Genomic DNA, 18681 nt, shown 5'->3' with positions numbered 1-18681 from the left:
TCCTTTGGCTGGGGAGTTTTCTGAGACTACCCAGCCAATGGAGTAAGACTCGGTGTTTACCCCTGCCTCCCTAGAGCCTAGCCAGGGGCCTATCATGTAGTAAGCAGAAAATAAATATGGGTCAGTTAAGGTTCTTTAATGTTCTCTACACTCTTCCAACTATCAAAGTCCTATCCTCTTTTTAAGAACCAAATCTATACTCCTTGATGGACCAGGGACACTATCCCCAGCCATTTCAGACTGTAAACAGAGAGAATCTGCACCTAGGGCTTTTGCCCCTGCATTTTAAAAAACTGATCTCATCCTTGCATGATATTGTTTTCCCCACCCTCTTCAGTCCTTTCTAAATACCCAGTCCCCAGAGAGGAAGGCCCACTAAATTTGAAAAGCTACCTCATCTGGGCCCACTCCCCAACCCCTTGGGAACCTCAATGTCTTAAGCACTGAAGACCCAGTCTGTTGAAGCTTACTCCATCTGCGCATCATCAATTGGCTTTGTTGAATTTATTCCTCTTTTATAAATTTGTTTTGCCTGTGAGTTTGTGCTTCATTTCCTCAATATTCTGCACCTCTTTCCTATCATTCCTGATAAAACTATTAGGAAGTATAAGTAAGATGTGTATGAAATCAAGGCTGATTTATAGTGGGGACTCAAACATACTCCACTTCCCCCCATCCAGGAAACCCTGTCACAACCTAAAGAGAGCAACTGATGGGGCTCAGGTGGAGGCAACAGCTCTGTTGGCTCCTAAGTACTCAAGCACAACTTGGCCTTGCCAGCTCAGCAGAGGTTGACAGTGATGAGCTAGTGCCAACACTGTCACTAGCTCCTGTATCCATTAAACAAGGGGACAAGGCACTACCTGCTGAGATTCCTTCCAATACCACACACCATCTTTCCATGTGATGGATGCAGCTGATTCAGAATGAAAAGCACCCACCTACAGCAGCAAGTAGAGAAGATGAATTTACCCCAGGAACAAAGAGTGAAGGTTTTAGAGTGGAGAGTGCCCACCCATTGTTAAAATGCTTTTAAAAGCAATGTCTATAGCCAAAGCAGCTCCTGCCTATATTATTACCTTGACCTAGGTAATCCAATGACAAGACAATACATCCATGCACAAAGCACAAGCCACTTAACATCTGTCTACCTCCGTAAGGTCTCCGCAAGATGAATGAGCCTGCTGCTGTCATTTGTAGAAGTGAGGAAACAAAGATAGGTTTCCAGACGCAAGGACAAATTGTCCTCTTTTCTTCAAATCATGCTGCCTGTACGGCTTGGGTTCCCTGTGGCCTGAACAATTCACCAAATGCTTGTTTTTACTATTCCGGTGGGTGCTGAAATGCAAATCGCTGTTCTAATTATGTGTGTGTGTGTGTGGGGGCAACATTAAAATCTCCTAATGTGAAAAGACACTTGAATATCCATTGTGGAATTAGTTCTACTTCACAGATGAGAAAATTGAAGCCTAGGTATCTTGCAGAAGTCCAAGGGTTAGACAGAGCAGGGTGAATCAGGGTTAGAACCTATGTCTGCTGAAGCCATTTCCTCTGATCTTTGCCCATTCCCAACTCACTTCACTTCTTAATAACCGTACAAAACAGATGGGCTCTTTTTCTCCTGCTTCCTGGATGAAGTAAACAGAGATGACATTTCGTAAACATCATGAATGACGCATGAGTTCTGTGATGTAGAATTATTTACAAACCCACACTCAGGAGCACTTGCTCTACTCCCTCAGGGATACTGTGCTGCAGCTGCAGTTCCAGCAACACTGATGTTTTGTCTAGGAAGACTAGCTGTTTACAGAGTGAGTGTCTGTCTTCTTGCCTACAGGGCCACTCAGATATTTATAACATCCTTCACGGGCCACACAAAATAATCAATTTACAAATTAGCCTGCTGCAGATTTATCTAATTTCAAGTCATCTCAGTGGTTGTTTGGCAGGGCCAGACCAAGTGATTCCATGTGTCATATGTGATCTACAGGCCAGATGTCCCCAAGCCCTGCTAAATGGGAAGACTTTAGGCAACAGCTGTTTCTTGGAAAGATGAATGCATTCACACCTAGTCCACATAGAAGAGGACCGGTAAATCCCTCCCCACAATTATTTATGTGTTTAAGAAAATAATAAAATAACAAAATCAACACAATTGAATTACCCTGATGCACTGGACAATGAGTTCTAAACACCATCACAGTGTGGCAGGACCCATGGAGTGACAATGACTTGGTTCTGTCTCTCTCCTTATTTCCCTTCCTGGGAGATTTATTTTGTTGCGTTGCAAATGCCTGCTGGCTGCTAGCAACTATTACCAACTTTCTCAGAATTTAACCACCAACTTGTCCCAGTCACTGGTGGATGTACTTTACCTGGTTGCACGGATAGCCTGTGAGACACCTGGTGATGTGACTTAGGGCTATTATCCCTTTCCATCTTTGATACTGGACATGTACAAGATACACATGCAGTTCCTTCCCACTTTCTGGTTAAGGTCAGAGAACTTCGCCTTTCTAGAGTCAAATAGAAAACACCCACTGATCCGGTCAAAATGTCCTGGTTTGCCAACTGCATTTGTGAGTAAAAGTTCTTCTAAGTGTTACAAGAATTTTTTTTTCTATGTACAGATCTTATGGCAGCATCTGTAATGCTGGGACAACTAAAGAACTGAAGAACTGAACCCCTGTAGAAAGCTTAAGTCCCAGCTCAGTTTGGACACCATGATGTATGCAAGAGACTGGTCCCAGAATATTCCACAACTGATACCATTTGTTAATATGTAGTAGTCAGGTCTAAAACACAGGGTACACAGAGTAGCCTTCAGTAAACATGGCCAATGTGGACACTTCATTCTTTCAGTCCTAATAAAAAAAATCTAATAGCTGGTACCCCACTGTGTAGCACAGCTCTCCTGTCCCCACTTCACCAGCAGATACCACAACCAGGTGCCCTGACATGTTGGGAGGTGATAAAGCTGAACATTTGAGTCTGGGCTTCCTGAATAAAGCAGACTGTGATGATAAATATCTGTCTTTATTGTGAATTTTCTCCTTGAAGAGCCAAGGATGCCATTTTGCAATTGCAAAGGCACATGGAGGTGGATGATTTGTTTGACCCTCTTATAAAATTACTTCTAAGAAGTAGCTCTTGCAGGAACAGACAAGAGTCCTTGCAAGCATGACTTAAAGCTAAGTGCTCTGATCCCAAAACACAAGTCCCAAGAGAGGCAGAGCATAAGGATGAAGGCAGGTGATGGGCTGCTTTTAAGACCTGCCGGAAAGCAGGTGGACTGCACAGTCCTAAGCTAAGATGAGGGATATGTGGAGTGTTTCACAAGGCCATATTTGAATGCTTTCATCTTAGGCTTGAACAAGGATGTGTAAAAAAAAAGTATCAGAAAACCGACTTTCGATTTGTTCTAAGCCCACTGTCAGATCAACTGTCAAAATGTTACCAGGTGATAATTTCTCTTAAAAATTCAGTATCAACCAGGGGTGGATGCTTGTTGTAGAAGTTAAGATTTCATGTGGGAGGCCCTCATTCCATATCAAAATGCCTGTTTTGGATTCTCAGCACTGCTCCTGATTCTAGCTTTCTGCTGATGCATCATTTAGAAGGCAGCAAATAACTCTTCAAAGCACTGGAGTGCATGCACCCACACGAGATACCTGGATTGAGTTCTGGGCTCTCAGCTTCGGTCTGGCCCAACTCTTATTGGGCGCATTCAAGGAGTCAGAAGACCTCTGTCTCTTTGTTTCTATCTACCTGTCAAATAAATAAACTTTTTAAAAAGGAAACATCTTAGTATCAACCATACCATAAATAATTCAAACATTATATATTATGTATTAAAATAATTTTCCAAGATACCAGAGTGAAAAATGAACTCACAGTAGGACACTGTGAAAAGAAAAGAAAAGAAATGAAACGAAGTGAAGAAGTATATCTATTTGCATGATCCAGTGATGGACACTGTGGTATACTGGCCCTTCTGAAGCTAAGACATATGCACAGGAAAGCTGTACTTTGCTCCCTACTTTTATGAACTCTGCAATTTCCCATGAAATTTTTAGAAAGTATACTAAAATGTTAACTACAATATTGAGTAGCAGGATTTTTGGCAATTTCTGTTTTTTTTTTTGTTAGCTTTTTTGTTCAGTTTTAAAATTTTATTTAGGGAGATTATATTGTATTATAACACCAGGCAAATTAAAAAAAAAGTGTATCTTGTGATATTTTGAATACCTTTTTTTTACAGATTTATTTTTATTGGAAAGGCAGATTTAGACAGAAACAGAAATATCTTCCTTCCACTGGTTCAATCCCCAACTGGCCACAATGGTCAGAGCTGAGCCAATCCAAAGCCAGGAGCCAGGAGATTCTTCCTGGTTTCCCATGTGGTGCAGAGTCTCAAGACCGCGGGCTGTCCTCTACTGCTTTCCCAGGACACAAGCAGAGAGTTGGATGGGAAGTAGAGCAGCCACAACACAAACTGGTGCCCATGTGGGATACTGGCATGTGTTAGGTGAGGATTTAGCCACTGAACCATTGTGCTAGGTCCATCTTGAATACTTTTGAAAGTTTATCTCTTTTCTTCCCTACTCCTTCTCTTCTTACTTCTTATTCATAACCAAAAGAATTATATCACCAAATATATTACATTTAATATATATAACCAAAATATATTATACATTCTGCACCTATTTTTTACATTTCTTTGATACTTCATCCCTCACACACAACCTACATATGAATTTCTGTATCATTTACTGAAGTGCACTACAAGTCTCCTTTGCAACAAAATGGAGAGAAGCTGGTACAGTTAGATGCTGAGGCTGTCAGGGCCTTCCTCCAGCTGGAAACCTGTACTTCTGAGCCCCACACTTATATGAGATCCCTAGAACCTCCCACCTCTGCTGTGGCTGTCTAGATGGTGGTGTGCTGCCTTGAGCAGCAGCTCCTGACCATCTCCTAACTGGCAGTCATTGTTAATGGTTCAAGTAGGCCTGGGCACGGGAGCTCAGAAGAAAGATCCTGAGGCCCCTCTCCAACCACTGGATTTTTTTTTTTTTAGTTCCATCATGGGTATCACGTCTACCATGGTGAGGATAGCTCCTGCTTCAGATGGATTGTGGAGGCAAAGAGAGAGAGAGAGGGGGAGAAAAACACACACAGAGAGAAACTCATGTGTTGATCTCCACACACACATTTGACCAGGATTGGCAAAGGTCTCAAAGAGAGGCATTCTACAGAGACAGCTTCCTAAATGATGTTCTTAAGAGTCCATGGAAAGTCTGGCTCATCAGTTTAGAGGGCTGTGTTGGAAGGCCCTTTTCACCATGACAGTGAGACGCCATCAACAACCACCAATTATCTGTGACTTCATAGCATGGTGCTGGCTTTGCACATAAAAAGCCTTTCCTTATCTTCTTTATTAAAAGAAACCCTTTCATCACCTTTCCGGCAGAATCAATAAAATATGGTCTATGTTCCACCTCGATCAGAATGCACAGAGCAGCTGTTAGAATATTAGGCCCATCTGCTTGACTATAAATCTCTGTGAATGTAGTCTGGAGATTTTCCTTGTGGCTCTCTTGGAGATGATACCCACACAGTGAGAGGCTCCATTGGCTTGGCTCATGGGTCATGCTCTTCCCCAGTCTCTCACAAAGTGTGTAGCCCACCTAGGTGTCCTGGCCTGAGATTCATGGGCCTTTCACCTGCATATTCACAAGTTAGGACTTGAGTAGGCAGATGTACTTTCTCGCACTATGTACTGTTGGCACTCCAAGTATTTAGGAAATACCCAAATTTGTGTTACCCATTAATCTGTGTCACAAAATGAAAGACAGTAAAGTTTCTAGGCAAGCTCAAATGGCTTTGCTGGACATTTAGTATACTGAAGTCACTGACATGCTTGTAAAGGACATGTAGTCATTACTTAAATGTGGAAACCAACTCTAACTCCAAAGGTAAGTGGAAATAAGAAAAAAATACACGCAGACACACACAAACACACTTTTAGCAGAATCAAGCGGTGAAAAGGCAGAAAGTAGATTAAAATTATAAGAATACAAACAGGGACACCAGGAAGCAATCTGATTTTCCTCAAGGAGGTAAAACTTAACTTGGTCTACAGGACAACCACTTAGATCAGTTTTACTAGAAACCAAATAAAAACATACCCTGGAGTAGTTACAATAAGTTATAGTTACCTGCTTATGAGTGGGTTGAATCTTTTCCTGTTAAACTAAAATGTTTTGGAGGAATGAAGAGAGAACTACCATCAGAGAAAGTTTCTATTCAATGAGCAAACACGTCAAATCTTAAGCAAAGATTTACATCTAACCAGAGGCTTAGTGAAATAATTAAAACAGCAGCATGGAAGTGGTAAGTAGACTAAAAGTATTTCTTCAGAGCCAATTTTCCAGTCAAGCTGGTAACCAGACTTCTGAAATATTTTTGGAACAGCCATGAAATTAAAGGTCAATCTGTACTATTTTTTTAAAAAAAAGAAAAGTAAAGGGACAAAAGCTTTCTTATCCATCCTAGGCCTGTGTACATCTGTACCCATCACAGTAGGAGATGGTGTTTGCTTTGGTTCTCTATCCATGTGGTCAGCTACATTTCTCAGCTTTCCTGTCTTTATTATAATCTTGGTAGCGTCAGTCGCCATTCTCACTCATAAGCTTCAAGACAACAGGAGCTACATATTTCAGGACTTTGTGGTTGTGTCCCTTGTTCTTCTCAAGAGCTTGGGGGCATGGTAGAGACATCCACAGTGCCTGAGTAGTTCTGAAAGTTCATCTGTCTACACAGTCAGCGCTGGCAAGTTCTCTTTTGCCTTGTTTGACTGGATGCTGTGATTTTCATGCGGGCAGGAGCATTCAGTCACCTCACCTGCACAGTTCAGAGGCATCTACTCTCAACAACCTATAGCACCTGTTATCCCTTCAGTTTCCATGAGACCTTCCCTCAGCCACAGGTTCCCAGACAGTGACCTCACATCTCAGAGATCTGCCTCACAAACTGTGACTCTCAGAGACCAGAAGTTTCAGTACCACAGTAAGATTCTGTAATTCTATAGTGTACACAAGAACCACATGTCTATGACAACTAATATGGCCTGCAGAAATGGCCCCTGATTTACATAATGTACTAGGAAATACATCTGTCTTCTTGTTGGGAGGCATATTTATTACAAGAACAGACAGGTGAAGAGATGAGGGCATCCAGCCCAGGGTTCCACAGCTGATCATGCTGGGGATGTGGGTGATAGGGGAGAAGCAACGGACTCTGATGGGAACAGAGCTTGAGGTCAGGGCACTTAACGCTTGGTTTTCAGCTCTGACACAGCTAAATGGCTCCATAAATCTTACTTTTCTCACCTCCAAAATAAGGTAGTCATAGCCAACCATTCTATTTGAGTGACAATTAAATTACATAAATACATGTGCATCACCAAAGTGCCTCATTCAGTAACCAACCCACCCAAGTAATATGTTTGAGTAAAGAAATAAGAAAAATGCCTTCACTATACAACTTACATTCCCCTATGAATCTGTTGTTATCATCATAATGATGTTGATAATGACAATAACCATTACTTTATCAGGCTCATCACATGTCAGGCTCTGGCCTGACTCCTGTGCATGGCTTAGCCCACTTACTCCTCATAACAATCACATCTTCAGGGTGAGAAAATCAAGGTATAGAGAGTTACAGGTCATGGGGCAGGGAGTCAATCCCAAAGTGCTCTTAGTTACTGATCTTCACTTTTTCACTTACTTAGGAAAAAAAGGAATAAATCTAAACAAACTAAGGAGCTCCCATTTACTAAATGTTTATAATAATCTTAGGTATCCTGAAGTATACTTTTTCTTTTAAAAATTTGATTAATTTTAGAGGCAGCAAGCCTAAAAGAGGAAGATCTTCTATCTGCTCACAACCGAAGATGTGACAGGCCAAAGTCAGGAGCTTGAAATTCAACTCAGGTCTCTCATGTGTATGTAGATCCAGAATTGGGAGCCATTATCTCTGCCTCCCAAGGTACATAGTAGGAGGAAGCTGGATTGAAAGTGGACTTGGGATTTGAACCCAGGTATTATAGTACTGGATGCAGGTATCCCAAGCAGCATCTTAACTGTTGCACCAATTGCCCACTGGACATATTGTGCTGCTTAAAATCCAGGTAAGCCCCTTGATGTACACATTATAGGTATAATCAATGTTTTTAACTGTGGAAAATGAGGTAAGGTTTGAAGCCAATCAATTTGTTAAAGTTCATGGACTTAACAACTCTATCAAACTGTCTGCATTTCAGGAACATTTCTAGAGGCAGCAAATGCAGACTGCTAATGGTCAAGTAGCTTTTAAACACAGCTTCAAATACTGTTAATGAGGAGCCATGACTAGAGTAACAACTGCCAGCCGCTGGAGGTCACTTAACCTCATGGTCACTACCCATGCATGTGACTGCACAAGGTGAGGCAATGTATAATCCAACAGGCCCCATGCCAAGCTCTTGGGCAGTCATGGATGTCCCTTCTCACTGGGGAGTGACAGGTCAGGGCCATCCAGGCTGTATGTTAATATTCTGTATGTTAATATTTTAGGATGTCCCTGAACTCTTCTTCCCCAGTCAATGCTCCAACTGACAAGGCCAAGTCAGAGATGAATGATAGTTCATGGCTTATAATAAAATAACCCTTGGAAGAAACCTGGGTTGCTTTCAGTAACTGTACTTACCATCAAAGGATTTGACCTGAATAACAATCTTTTCCATTTCTCCTTTAGATTTTCTTTGCCTATGGCTCTCTGCAATAGGTCTTCTCCCAGATAATGATGTTCACTTTGAATCAGAGAGGGCGGTGATAAGGTTGGATGGGAAAAGGGGCACCATTCTCTGGGCATGGGAAAGCAGCTGCATGAAAATCAATGTCAGGAAGATGTGTATAAGAGCTATTTGGATTCAGAAGAGGATCCTGTATGTTCATTCATCAGTGCCTGCTATTGGGAAGTGGGTATAGAGGGTAACCCTAAGGTAGGCTTTAAATACAAGTGCAGAAGCCATTCCCAAACACAAAGATGAAACCTTCTCTCCTGTTTAGTGTTACTGAAAAACCCAGTGGAATTTTGCTGTAGGGGGAATCTCAACTGAACTTGAACTGTGGTTATGCAACAAGGTGGAGGAATCCACCATGGTGGGAGGTTTTGGGGAGGGGTGGGGAGAATCCAAGTACCTATGAAACTGTGTCACATAATACAATGTAATTAATGAATTAAAATAATAAATAATAAAAAAACCCAATAAGGCAAAAATAATCTGTATTAGTTTGCTAGATCTACCAAATCTGAGTAGCTTCAACACAGTTCTGGAGGCTAGAGAGCTGAGATCAGGGTGTTGCAAGGTGGATTTCACTTGGAGGCCTCTCTCCAGGGCTGTATGTGGGCTGTCTCCTCTCTTTGCCCTGACATGCTCTCCTTTAATACCGCTGTGTTCAAATGTCCTCTTCTTAATACAGCAGTCATTCTGGATTAGGGTGCATGATAATGATCTCATCCTTTTTAATGTGATCAAATTGTCAAAAGCCTCATCTCCAGAGAGTCACAACCTGAGGTACAAGAGATTAGAATTTCAACATCACGAATTTGGGTAGGTGGCAGATTTGGCACAAATCTGCTTGTAACATTCCATTATGCATCTCCTTCAGCTTTTCTCTCACGCAAAACGCATTCTCCTTGTCCAGCAGACCCTAATGCCTTAATGCAGCCCCATACAAACTCTGGGGTCAAAATTTCATCCAAAAGTCATATACATCAGACATGAGTGAGACTAGAGGTAAGCTTCACAGTTATGAGTCTGATCTTTCTTTGACTACTGAAACAAAGAGCTTCTTCTGAACTGACTGTACATTCCCAACTCCCTTTACCTTCCCATTGCCAGTGGAGAGCAGAGGGTTAGAGATACAATGCCCATTTAGCAGACAGAAGGCCAGAGCACTGGTGCATCAGCTGGGCAAGGCTGGGCCAGACTGTGCAGAGACCACCAGTGCCTGCTCTTCCCCAACCCTCCTCTTGTCTTTACCAACTGGGCCACTGTGTGGTGCAGCCTGAGCAAACTGTCTGAAGAAATGTTACTTCTCAGCCTCCCTCAGAGAGTGGGCATCCCATGAGATAAATCAGAAGCTGTGGGGCAGGGCTCCCAGTAAAGCACAAGAGGACCTCACTTAAAGATGAGGAAGTGCCTCTTGCCTTCTCCACTCTTTCCACTTCCTGGAGAGTTGAGAACCAATGCCGTGATGAGGTGCTACCTGCAACCAGAATGAAGCAGACAGACAGGAGGAAATGTCTTCTTACAAGAGATCAAAGTCCCACTTTACCAGCCCTGAACTGCAAATTTCCAAATTCATGCTAAGGGTGAGAGAAACATAAATCTATCTTTTAATGTGATTTCTATTTCGGGCCTTTGATAGCAAAGTGCTGGGCCTTTTGACACAAAGCCAAGTGCCCCATGATGCAGTCTACATTCAGTACTTAATTACTTGTGGCTTTTATGGGACAGTTTTTTCTTTGAAGAAGCAGGGGAGCTGCATAGAGAGATCTCACACAGCTTATTTTCCTCTCACTGTCAAACAGGGTGTGAGAACACCAGGAGAGAGGCAGGAGGTGATCACAGATTGGCAGGAAGGGCACCAGGGAGAAGAAAGGAAAGAGAAGGGCAAACCAGGGATGTGATGCTAAGGTCAATGGGCACCAGAGATGCCAATGCCTGGAACAATGCCACCTAATGAACTCAATGTCACTTTCGGGTGTGGAGATTATGACCACATGAGTGGCAACTCTGCTCTGTTGAGACAGACAAATTCACTGCAAACCAGCCATGCCTAGAGCTCCTCTGAAATGGAAAGGCACCCGCAGAAATGAGGAATATAGTAAATCCAGCATGTAGCATAACACGCACATTTTCCTGAAAACCTGAGATGAGGACTGCAGAAAGGAGGAAAACTGAAATAACATGTTTTGTAGGATTTGTTTGGCAGCCGTGTACAGCCCCTACACCATGGGTTGAATTGCTTCTCCCCACAAACACATCAACATCTGAACCTCCAGCATCACAGATTGTGACCTTCTGGGAAAAAGGATCATTGCAGATGGGCTTGGTTAAAACGATGCCATCCCAGAGTGGGCCCCTAATCCAACATGACTGGTGTCTTTGCAAGAAGATGACTCAGAGAGAATTCAATGTGAAGATGTGAAGATAGGGATAGATTCAAGTGGATGCAGAGGGTGGCCAGCAACTACCAGAAACCAGGAGTAGCCTCTCCCTTACAGCCCTCTGGGGAAACCAGCCCCATCCACACCTGGTTCCCAGACTTCCAGCCTCTAAAGGCAAGATGCCATCAATTTTATTATTCTAAGCCACTCAGCCATTGATACTTTGTGATGGAAACTTTATGAAAGTAATGCATGCAACATTATTGTTTGCTGTGAATTAAGCTTTCACATATGATACCAGCATCCTTCATCAGAGTGCCAATTCAAGTTTCAGCACTTCTATTCTGATCCAACACCTTGATAATATTCCTGGGAAAGCAGGAGAAGCCCAACTGCTTGGGGCCCTGCCCCTACGTGGGGGATCTGGATTGAGTTCCAAGCTTTTGCCCCTCTTATGTGTCACATATTGAATGCTGGGCTCCTAGATCCAGTCTGTCCAACCCCTGACTATTGTAGTCATTTGGTAATTTTCTCCCTTTTTAAATCAGAAACAAGATTTACAATGGAAACACTAAAGAAATTAGCTCCTTCCCAGTAGGAATTAAACCTGTCTTAACTTCAGAATAAATACATGACTTCAAATTCCAAGCGGAAAAAGAGACATGGACTGTTGTTTTTCAAACTGAATTAAACATAATCCAAAAAAAAATTTTTTAAAGGGTTGGCATTTGCTTCAGCAGTTAAGCTGCTGCTTGGAACATATAGTTGCTGATAGAAAATTTCTTCCCATTCAATTCTGACAGTTACGTGTGTCCTAAATTCTATCTCTGTATTTGGGCTAAAAAAATATATATATATATTTATATATATATATAATAATATACAAAATAAAATATAAACAATATATAAAATATAAATATATAAATATACACGTATATATACATATATATGTATACGTGTATATGTGTATATATACACGTATATATGTGTATGTGTATTTATGTATATCTGGAGACCCAAACAGGTCTCCAGAATGCACTGTATCCTATCTTAATGTGTAAACAGATTGTATCCTAAGTTGGCAATGTATCCTTGTAATCCAGTGACTGAGTTTCAGCCAATCACAGTAATAGGGCTTCAGCTAATCACAGGCTGGCAGCTGTTCAGACTATGCCCACATAAGGCAAATGCCAACATCAGCCAACCAGATCTTTTCCTGTATGTCATTTCCTTCACTTTGTCTGTGAATATAACTTGCTTATGTGATGGTAGGTGGGTGCACATTATAAACCAACTTTGCTCCACAATACTGCCTAGTTCTAGAAGCTCCTTCTTATTCAAATATTTGTTATTTAATACATCAGCATTTTAATTGTTCCATATAAGTTTCTTTCTTTTAAAACATTTTTTTTATAATCTTACATAGTTGATTAGGATACAAAGGGTCAAGGACTACATGAAAGTGGGTAAGACCATTGTTTCCACACTAATATCATCATTTTTGTTTCCCTGTATCTGAGGTCAGGGGAGAAAAAAAGGCAAAAGCCCCACCAAGCCTCCCACCCATCCCAGGTCCTTGATATGGAGCATGCTCCAAGGGTTCTGCTCAAGCAGTTTTGATAATTCAACAGTTCTGAATTGCTGCCAATCTCACCACTCCAAGCACGATGAAATCTCTTCAGAATCTACTGGCTGAGTTAGTCTCTTCATGTTTGGGGTTTTGAGACCAGCAGTTCAGTTGGAGGGATATCCAAAGAAACTTCATCTAAGATGATCCCAGACCTGATTCTTGTGTGTGCTTGCCAATTCAGGGTCTGGCACAGTCTGTCGCCCCAATCAGCACATGCACATGCTGGTCGTTGCAATTGCTGGGTCAGTTCTGTTTCCAGCCCCTGTCTTCCATGCGGACTGATGGATGTTGCAGTCCAGCCCAATCCTGCCCACCTCATACTCGGTCCTCATGCAAACCAGTGGGAGCTACAGCCTAGTCAAGGCAACTCCCCATTACCCCCATCAGGCCTGTACCCTACCCTGGTTCCCATGCTTGCCAGTATGTACCGCAGACTTGTTCAGTCTGTCCCACATTCCATTTAGCTCTCATACTTGTCAATGGGCATTGAAGCCTAGTTCAACCCAACCAACCTAGTATCCAGCTCCCACACATACTGGCAGGTGCCTTTCTGTCTAGTCACTCCTGGTTTTTGTGCTCTCCAGTGGGAATGGTAACCCAAGACAGAGATGCCCACTATTTCCCTACTGGGCCGTGTCAACTTCTGGATTGTGCACTCTCCAGGTGGTTCTGGAGTTTAACTTGACAGATTAAACCCCCAGTGCCAGCCTCTGCCATCTGATGATGTGGCAAAGCCCAACCAACCCTCACCCACTCTAATTTATGCTTGCACCAGTCAAAACAATCAGTCCAACCTGGTTTTTCCTTGATCTAGCTCACATGAGGCCCACAGGTGTTGTAGCCCTGCTTGGTCTTGTCTGCCCCCATCCCAACTCATGCTCTCCAGTGGGAGTGGTGGTCCAGCAGGGGAGCCCACATTCCCCTGCTGGCTTTGCTCCCTCCTTCACTGTTTCTCATGTGTGCTGTATGGGTGCTGCGGCCACATCTGATATAGCTCACCTCACATTGGCATTCTCTGATAAAAACAGATACTACACTTGATCTTAGCCAAAAAGCCGAGAAGCGATACCTTGGCATTCTCTAATGTGCACTGGTTTGTGTCGTGACCAAACCTGGCCCGACCCACACTCTATTCTGGTGCTCAGATTCGCCAGCAGTTGATGTGAACTGGTTGAGTCTGGTCTGCCCTGACCTATGCCAAATGTATGATGGTGAGTATCTTCCTCTGGCTTGGTCTGGGTTGCTCCCTATCGTGGTTCTTGCATTCACCTGCAGGGACTGTGTCCCAACAGAGGAGTTCCCCAAGCTCCTCCTTCAGAACTTCTCCCTGTGCCAGGTCTTGCACATACTGGTGGTTCCATGGGCCAGCCCTCCTTGCTGGCCCTCAACCCATTCTGGTTCTTACTGTTGGATGTTTCAGCCCAGCCAAGGCTTGTCCATACCCAGACACTGCTCACACATGGCTCAGTAGGGGCAGAGACCCAGCCTAGTCCATCCTACATCTACCCAGGTTCTCCAGAGCTCCAGATGGTGCTGGTGTCTAGCCCAGTTAGGTGTACCCAGCCCCAGTTCACACTTGTGCCAAGAGAGACTGCAGCCATATCCAGCCCAGAACGTAGCCCCAACTCCAGCCCCCACACTTTGCTGTAGGAATCCCAACCCAGAAAGGGTATACTCTCACAGCTCCCCAACCGAACCTATTCCCAGCCCTAGAATATGCATGTGCCATTGGTTGCTCTGACCCAGTTGGTTTAGCCCCTCACCTGTCTCAGCCTTTACCTTCGAAGCTGTGACCTAGTATCCCTGGCTCATGCAGACCAGTAGATGTACTTGTGCCTCATCCTGAATTCGGTTCTTCCTTGTGAGTTGAGCTTTGCTCTGCCCTGCCCAGTCAGCTCCCTTCCAGTTGCAACTTGCCCCACCTCACATCCTATTTTAGGTTGCACATTCGCATGGTGCTCCCTTGACTTGCCCAGACTGTTGTTGTTTCTTTTTACCTGTAAGTGATGGCAGGTGCCATGATCACACCTAGCTCAGCCCATCACCACTCCAGCTTATGAGCTAACCTGTAGGACATGTATTTTCACAGGGTTGGGCCCACACTTCCCCTGACAGAATCTTCCCCTGGACCTGGTTCTCTCATGTGCTGGTTAGTGTCTTGACCCTGTCAAGTGTGACCCATCCACTGTTCCACCACTGAGTCAAGTACTGGTACCTAGCCCTTCCAGACAGGCCCCCATCCATAGCTTTCATGTGGACTGCTGTGTGGTAGTCAGTGATGCTCTATGCTAACAGTCCATCTCAGGATTCACATTTGGGCTGGTGAATCAGTCTGGCCCAAATAGATGTTATAGACTCTCCCCCCACCCCCAAATCGCCAGGTCTCAGTACCCACGCTTGCCAGAAAGTTCCATGACCCCATCACTGGGAACCACCCAGAATTCATCCCTCACCTACACTCACCTACACTGGCCTTATCCATGGGAGTCTCTAGGCAGCAATTACATACCCTAAAAACCCCAGAGCTCGCCACCGGGTGGCCAGCAGGCAGAGCCTTGCATCCAATAGACACACTGGCTGCCCAAAGCCTAGGACTCGGTCACTGCCTTCCTGTAGTGAATTTGGCCTGAGTCCCCAGTATTGGGTCCAGCCTTCCACATTAATTTCAACTTTAAAAATGCTAACATATTAGCTATTTTCATTAAGCTTAATCCTGAAAACAAGGTTGCCAGATGGAAAAAAAATGATGGTGATAATGCAGGTATGGCACAGCAGTTTAAGCCATTCCTTGCAACACCAACATCCCATATCAGAGTATGGTTTCAGACCCAGGTGTTCCACACACCTCCCTCCAATTCCTGCTCTTGCTCCTTAGAAACTAGCAGAATTCTATCAAAGTACTTGGAACCCAGCCATTCCAGTGGGAAATCCAGTTTGAGTTTGGGGCTCCTGCTCAGCCCAAGCTGTTGTTTCCATCTGGGGAGTGAACAAGCCTCTTTCGCTTTCTGCCTCTCCTACATCTTGACCATTCTGTCTTTGAATAAATTAAATAAAAGATGGTAATACACATACTGATGTGCAAGGTCAAAAGTTTACATTGCTATTTTATTTATTTAACAATGATTGAGGAACAGGTACTATGAGACTCTCATTTTTTTATATCCATTAATTCCATGGACATTTAATCTACATTTTTATCTTCCAAGATAAAATTAAAATTACATATAAGGTAAGTAGAATTCCTTGCCAATCATCCTGCATTTTTTTTCCTTTTTAAGTCCTTTAAACAGAACAGTGTTCCCAAAAGAGAGCTAAAAACTGGTCTATAGTGGGAGCTCGAATATTCCACTGACACGCCTCCATGATATGATTGTCAAAATACAAGACTCCCAAATGTGGATTTCAGATATACTATGTGCCTTTGTTTTATAGAATAAGTTTGTCTTACACAATATTTGACACACAATTTGGCTAAGAAATTATTGGTCATTGGCTGAAATTAAAATGTAAGCGGGCTTCCTGTATTTTTATTTGCCAAATCTTGCAAACATGTCCTAAAAGTACAGGTAGGGAGTTGAGTCATGCTGTAAAGGTTCCATAGATGCAGGAGAGCTTCAGATAAAAGAGAAGGTAATACCAGCAACAACTCCCCCAGAGCTGGAGAATGTGTTGACACATATTCATTCCAGGTCAGAGCTAATGCTTTTCTGCCAAAGGGAACAAAAGAGGACTGGAAATGCAATCATGGATTGTCTTTGCTTTTGTATTAAATCCTAGAACCATCTCTGTAAATTTGAATTCCACCCTTTGTGAAATAAGCTCGATCAAGACAGAGAGAGACAGCCAGAGATAGGCTGGTTCACTTCCCAAAGGATGGAGGGAGGGAGGGAGGGAGGTTTTCTATGACCTAGGATTTTCTAAAGCTGCTCTATAAATGAATTTGTTCATTTTTTTTGAGTGCCAGAAATTGATATCCTAATTTCATTTTTTTCTCTTGAGATGATTTAACTGGTGAAAAGTGAGAGTAGAGTAGTACTTGTCTAGGTTAGTCCACACCATCTGCTTTTATTGATAATGCTTTTGGCTTTCCAGCCCCTTTCTTCTTTTCCATTGGTACTTTCTTTTTTCACTAGCTTGGGGCTTTATCTTCCCAACCCTGAAACTTGCCTGCTATCAGCTACTAGCCTCTAGTATCTGTCAATCTGCAGGAAAAAAGCTGGACAAGCTCCTTCCCACTAAGCCTTGGCCTCAGAGACCCTAAAATTCTTGGAGAACAACTGCCCATTAAAATATCCAGCCTAGTCAAGGACATTGCTCCTCCTGCTCTTAGGTTATTATCCTGCAGTTTCTGGGACCCCTTTCTGTAATCAATGTAGCCTCGATTCTTAAAGGCTACCTAGAGTTCCTTGCCACATGGCTTATTTCATGGTTTCTTATTCCATCAAGCCATCAAGAAAAGTCTAACGCATGCCAAAAAACAAGGACTTGTATAGTGTAACACAACCACAGGAGCAAAATAGCCCATCATGTTTGCCAAACTCTATTGCCTAGCAGCAAGTCAAAGGTCCTGCCCATATTACAGAGGAAGGAATTAGACAAAGGGGTGAACACCAGGAGATGGGAATAAAAAGTTCAGCCCTCAAGCTGTGAGCTCACTAGCTATTTCAATATGTTAGCACATATTCTAAGTGCAAGTAACAATACTAAAGCAAATGTGTATAATTTTGTTTTTTTCTTTGCCTAAGGCAAATTTAGTATGATCGTGCACTGGCATTCTAGAAATTTCAGAAGATTGCTTTAGTTGTAGGGTTTATGAAGGATCACAAGCCCAGTGTTTGAAATGGGAGCTTAAAAAAACTAGACTATGGCAAAAGTTTAGTCCTAGTTCTCTCCTGCTTTCTCTCTCTCTCTCTCTCTCTCTCTCTCTCTCTCTCTCTCTGTGTGTGTCTGTCTGTCTGTCTGTCTATCTGTCTCTCCAGGCCCCCACAGTTTAGACTCCAACAACAATGGCAACTTCACACCACTGGCAGTGGCAGGATAAAGGGGAAAAGGAAAATTTTACAGGTAAACTCTGGGTTGTGGGTCACTTTCTACAAGAGGTGAATGTCCTCTGCTGTTGCCATGTCCCTCTAGGTTCTGAGCCACAGCAGTTGATAACACATACTTGACAGGAGAAAACCTGTAGTCAGAGAAAAGGTATGGCAGAGTCACTGGTAGGCTTCAGGATGGAGAGTGCAGCAAGGAACTTATCAAAACAGCCAGGGCATTGGCCATCCATGATCACACTGGGTTTCATTTGAGTCTCCTGTGCAGTGCTTCTGCCTGGAACCCATCTCATGATCCCATGCCTGGCCAGCTTCTCCCATCCTTCTTTTCACAGCCAGAGTTGGCATCCTTCACAGAGGTTTTGCTAAGCACACAGATGGTCTCACCACCCTGGCTTGCTGCCTTCATTTCTGTATTCCTAAAGCATCATTTGTTTGATATTTATGATTTTGTTTGTTGTTGGTCTCACTTTTCAATAAACACTATATCTGCCTCACTTGTGGTCAGTGTGAATGTATCAGATGCTTAAGTGGCTCCAGTGAATATCTGAGAAACAAAGAGTAAGTGGAGGCAAAGCTCTATTGGGCCCCAGGCCACTTCATAGTGGACCACTGGTAGCAGCTTTCATGAGTGGACACCTGTGACTCACATGTGTGTCTCCAGCTAGTGTTCTGTCCCCTCAGAGGACTGGAAATATGACTTTCACTCTTCTGCACCATGGGAGATCCAGCATGGTTTGAATGTTGTCCAAGGCAAGTCACATAGCTTATGGCTGTAGCTCTGGG

The 18681-nt window shown here is 43.2% G+C and overlaps 1 protein-coding gene and 1 pseudogene across 2 annotated transcripts in view; both read right to left on the bottom strand.

The window, feature by feature from the left end:
- The window catches only part of SLC35F3 (solute carrier family 35 member F3), a 320392-nt gene that overhangs the window by 273037 nt on the left and 28674 nt on the right, over window positions 1–18681 (bottom strand). The window lies entirely within an intron of this gene.
- Window positions 13816–13917, bottom strand: LOC118759198 (U2 spliceosomal RNA; annotated as a pseudogene).

Source organism: Ochotona princeps, chromosome 10, assembly GCF_030435755.1.
Source record: "Ochotona princeps isolate mOchPri1 chromosome 10, mOchPri1.hap1, whole genome shotgun sequence".
NCBI lineage: Eukaryota > Metazoa > Chordata > Mammalia > Lagomorpha > Ochotonidae > Ochotona > Ochotona princeps.
The sequence above is the reverse complement of the archived record's forward strand: the minus strand, read 5'-3'. Positions and strand labels throughout refer to the sequence as shown.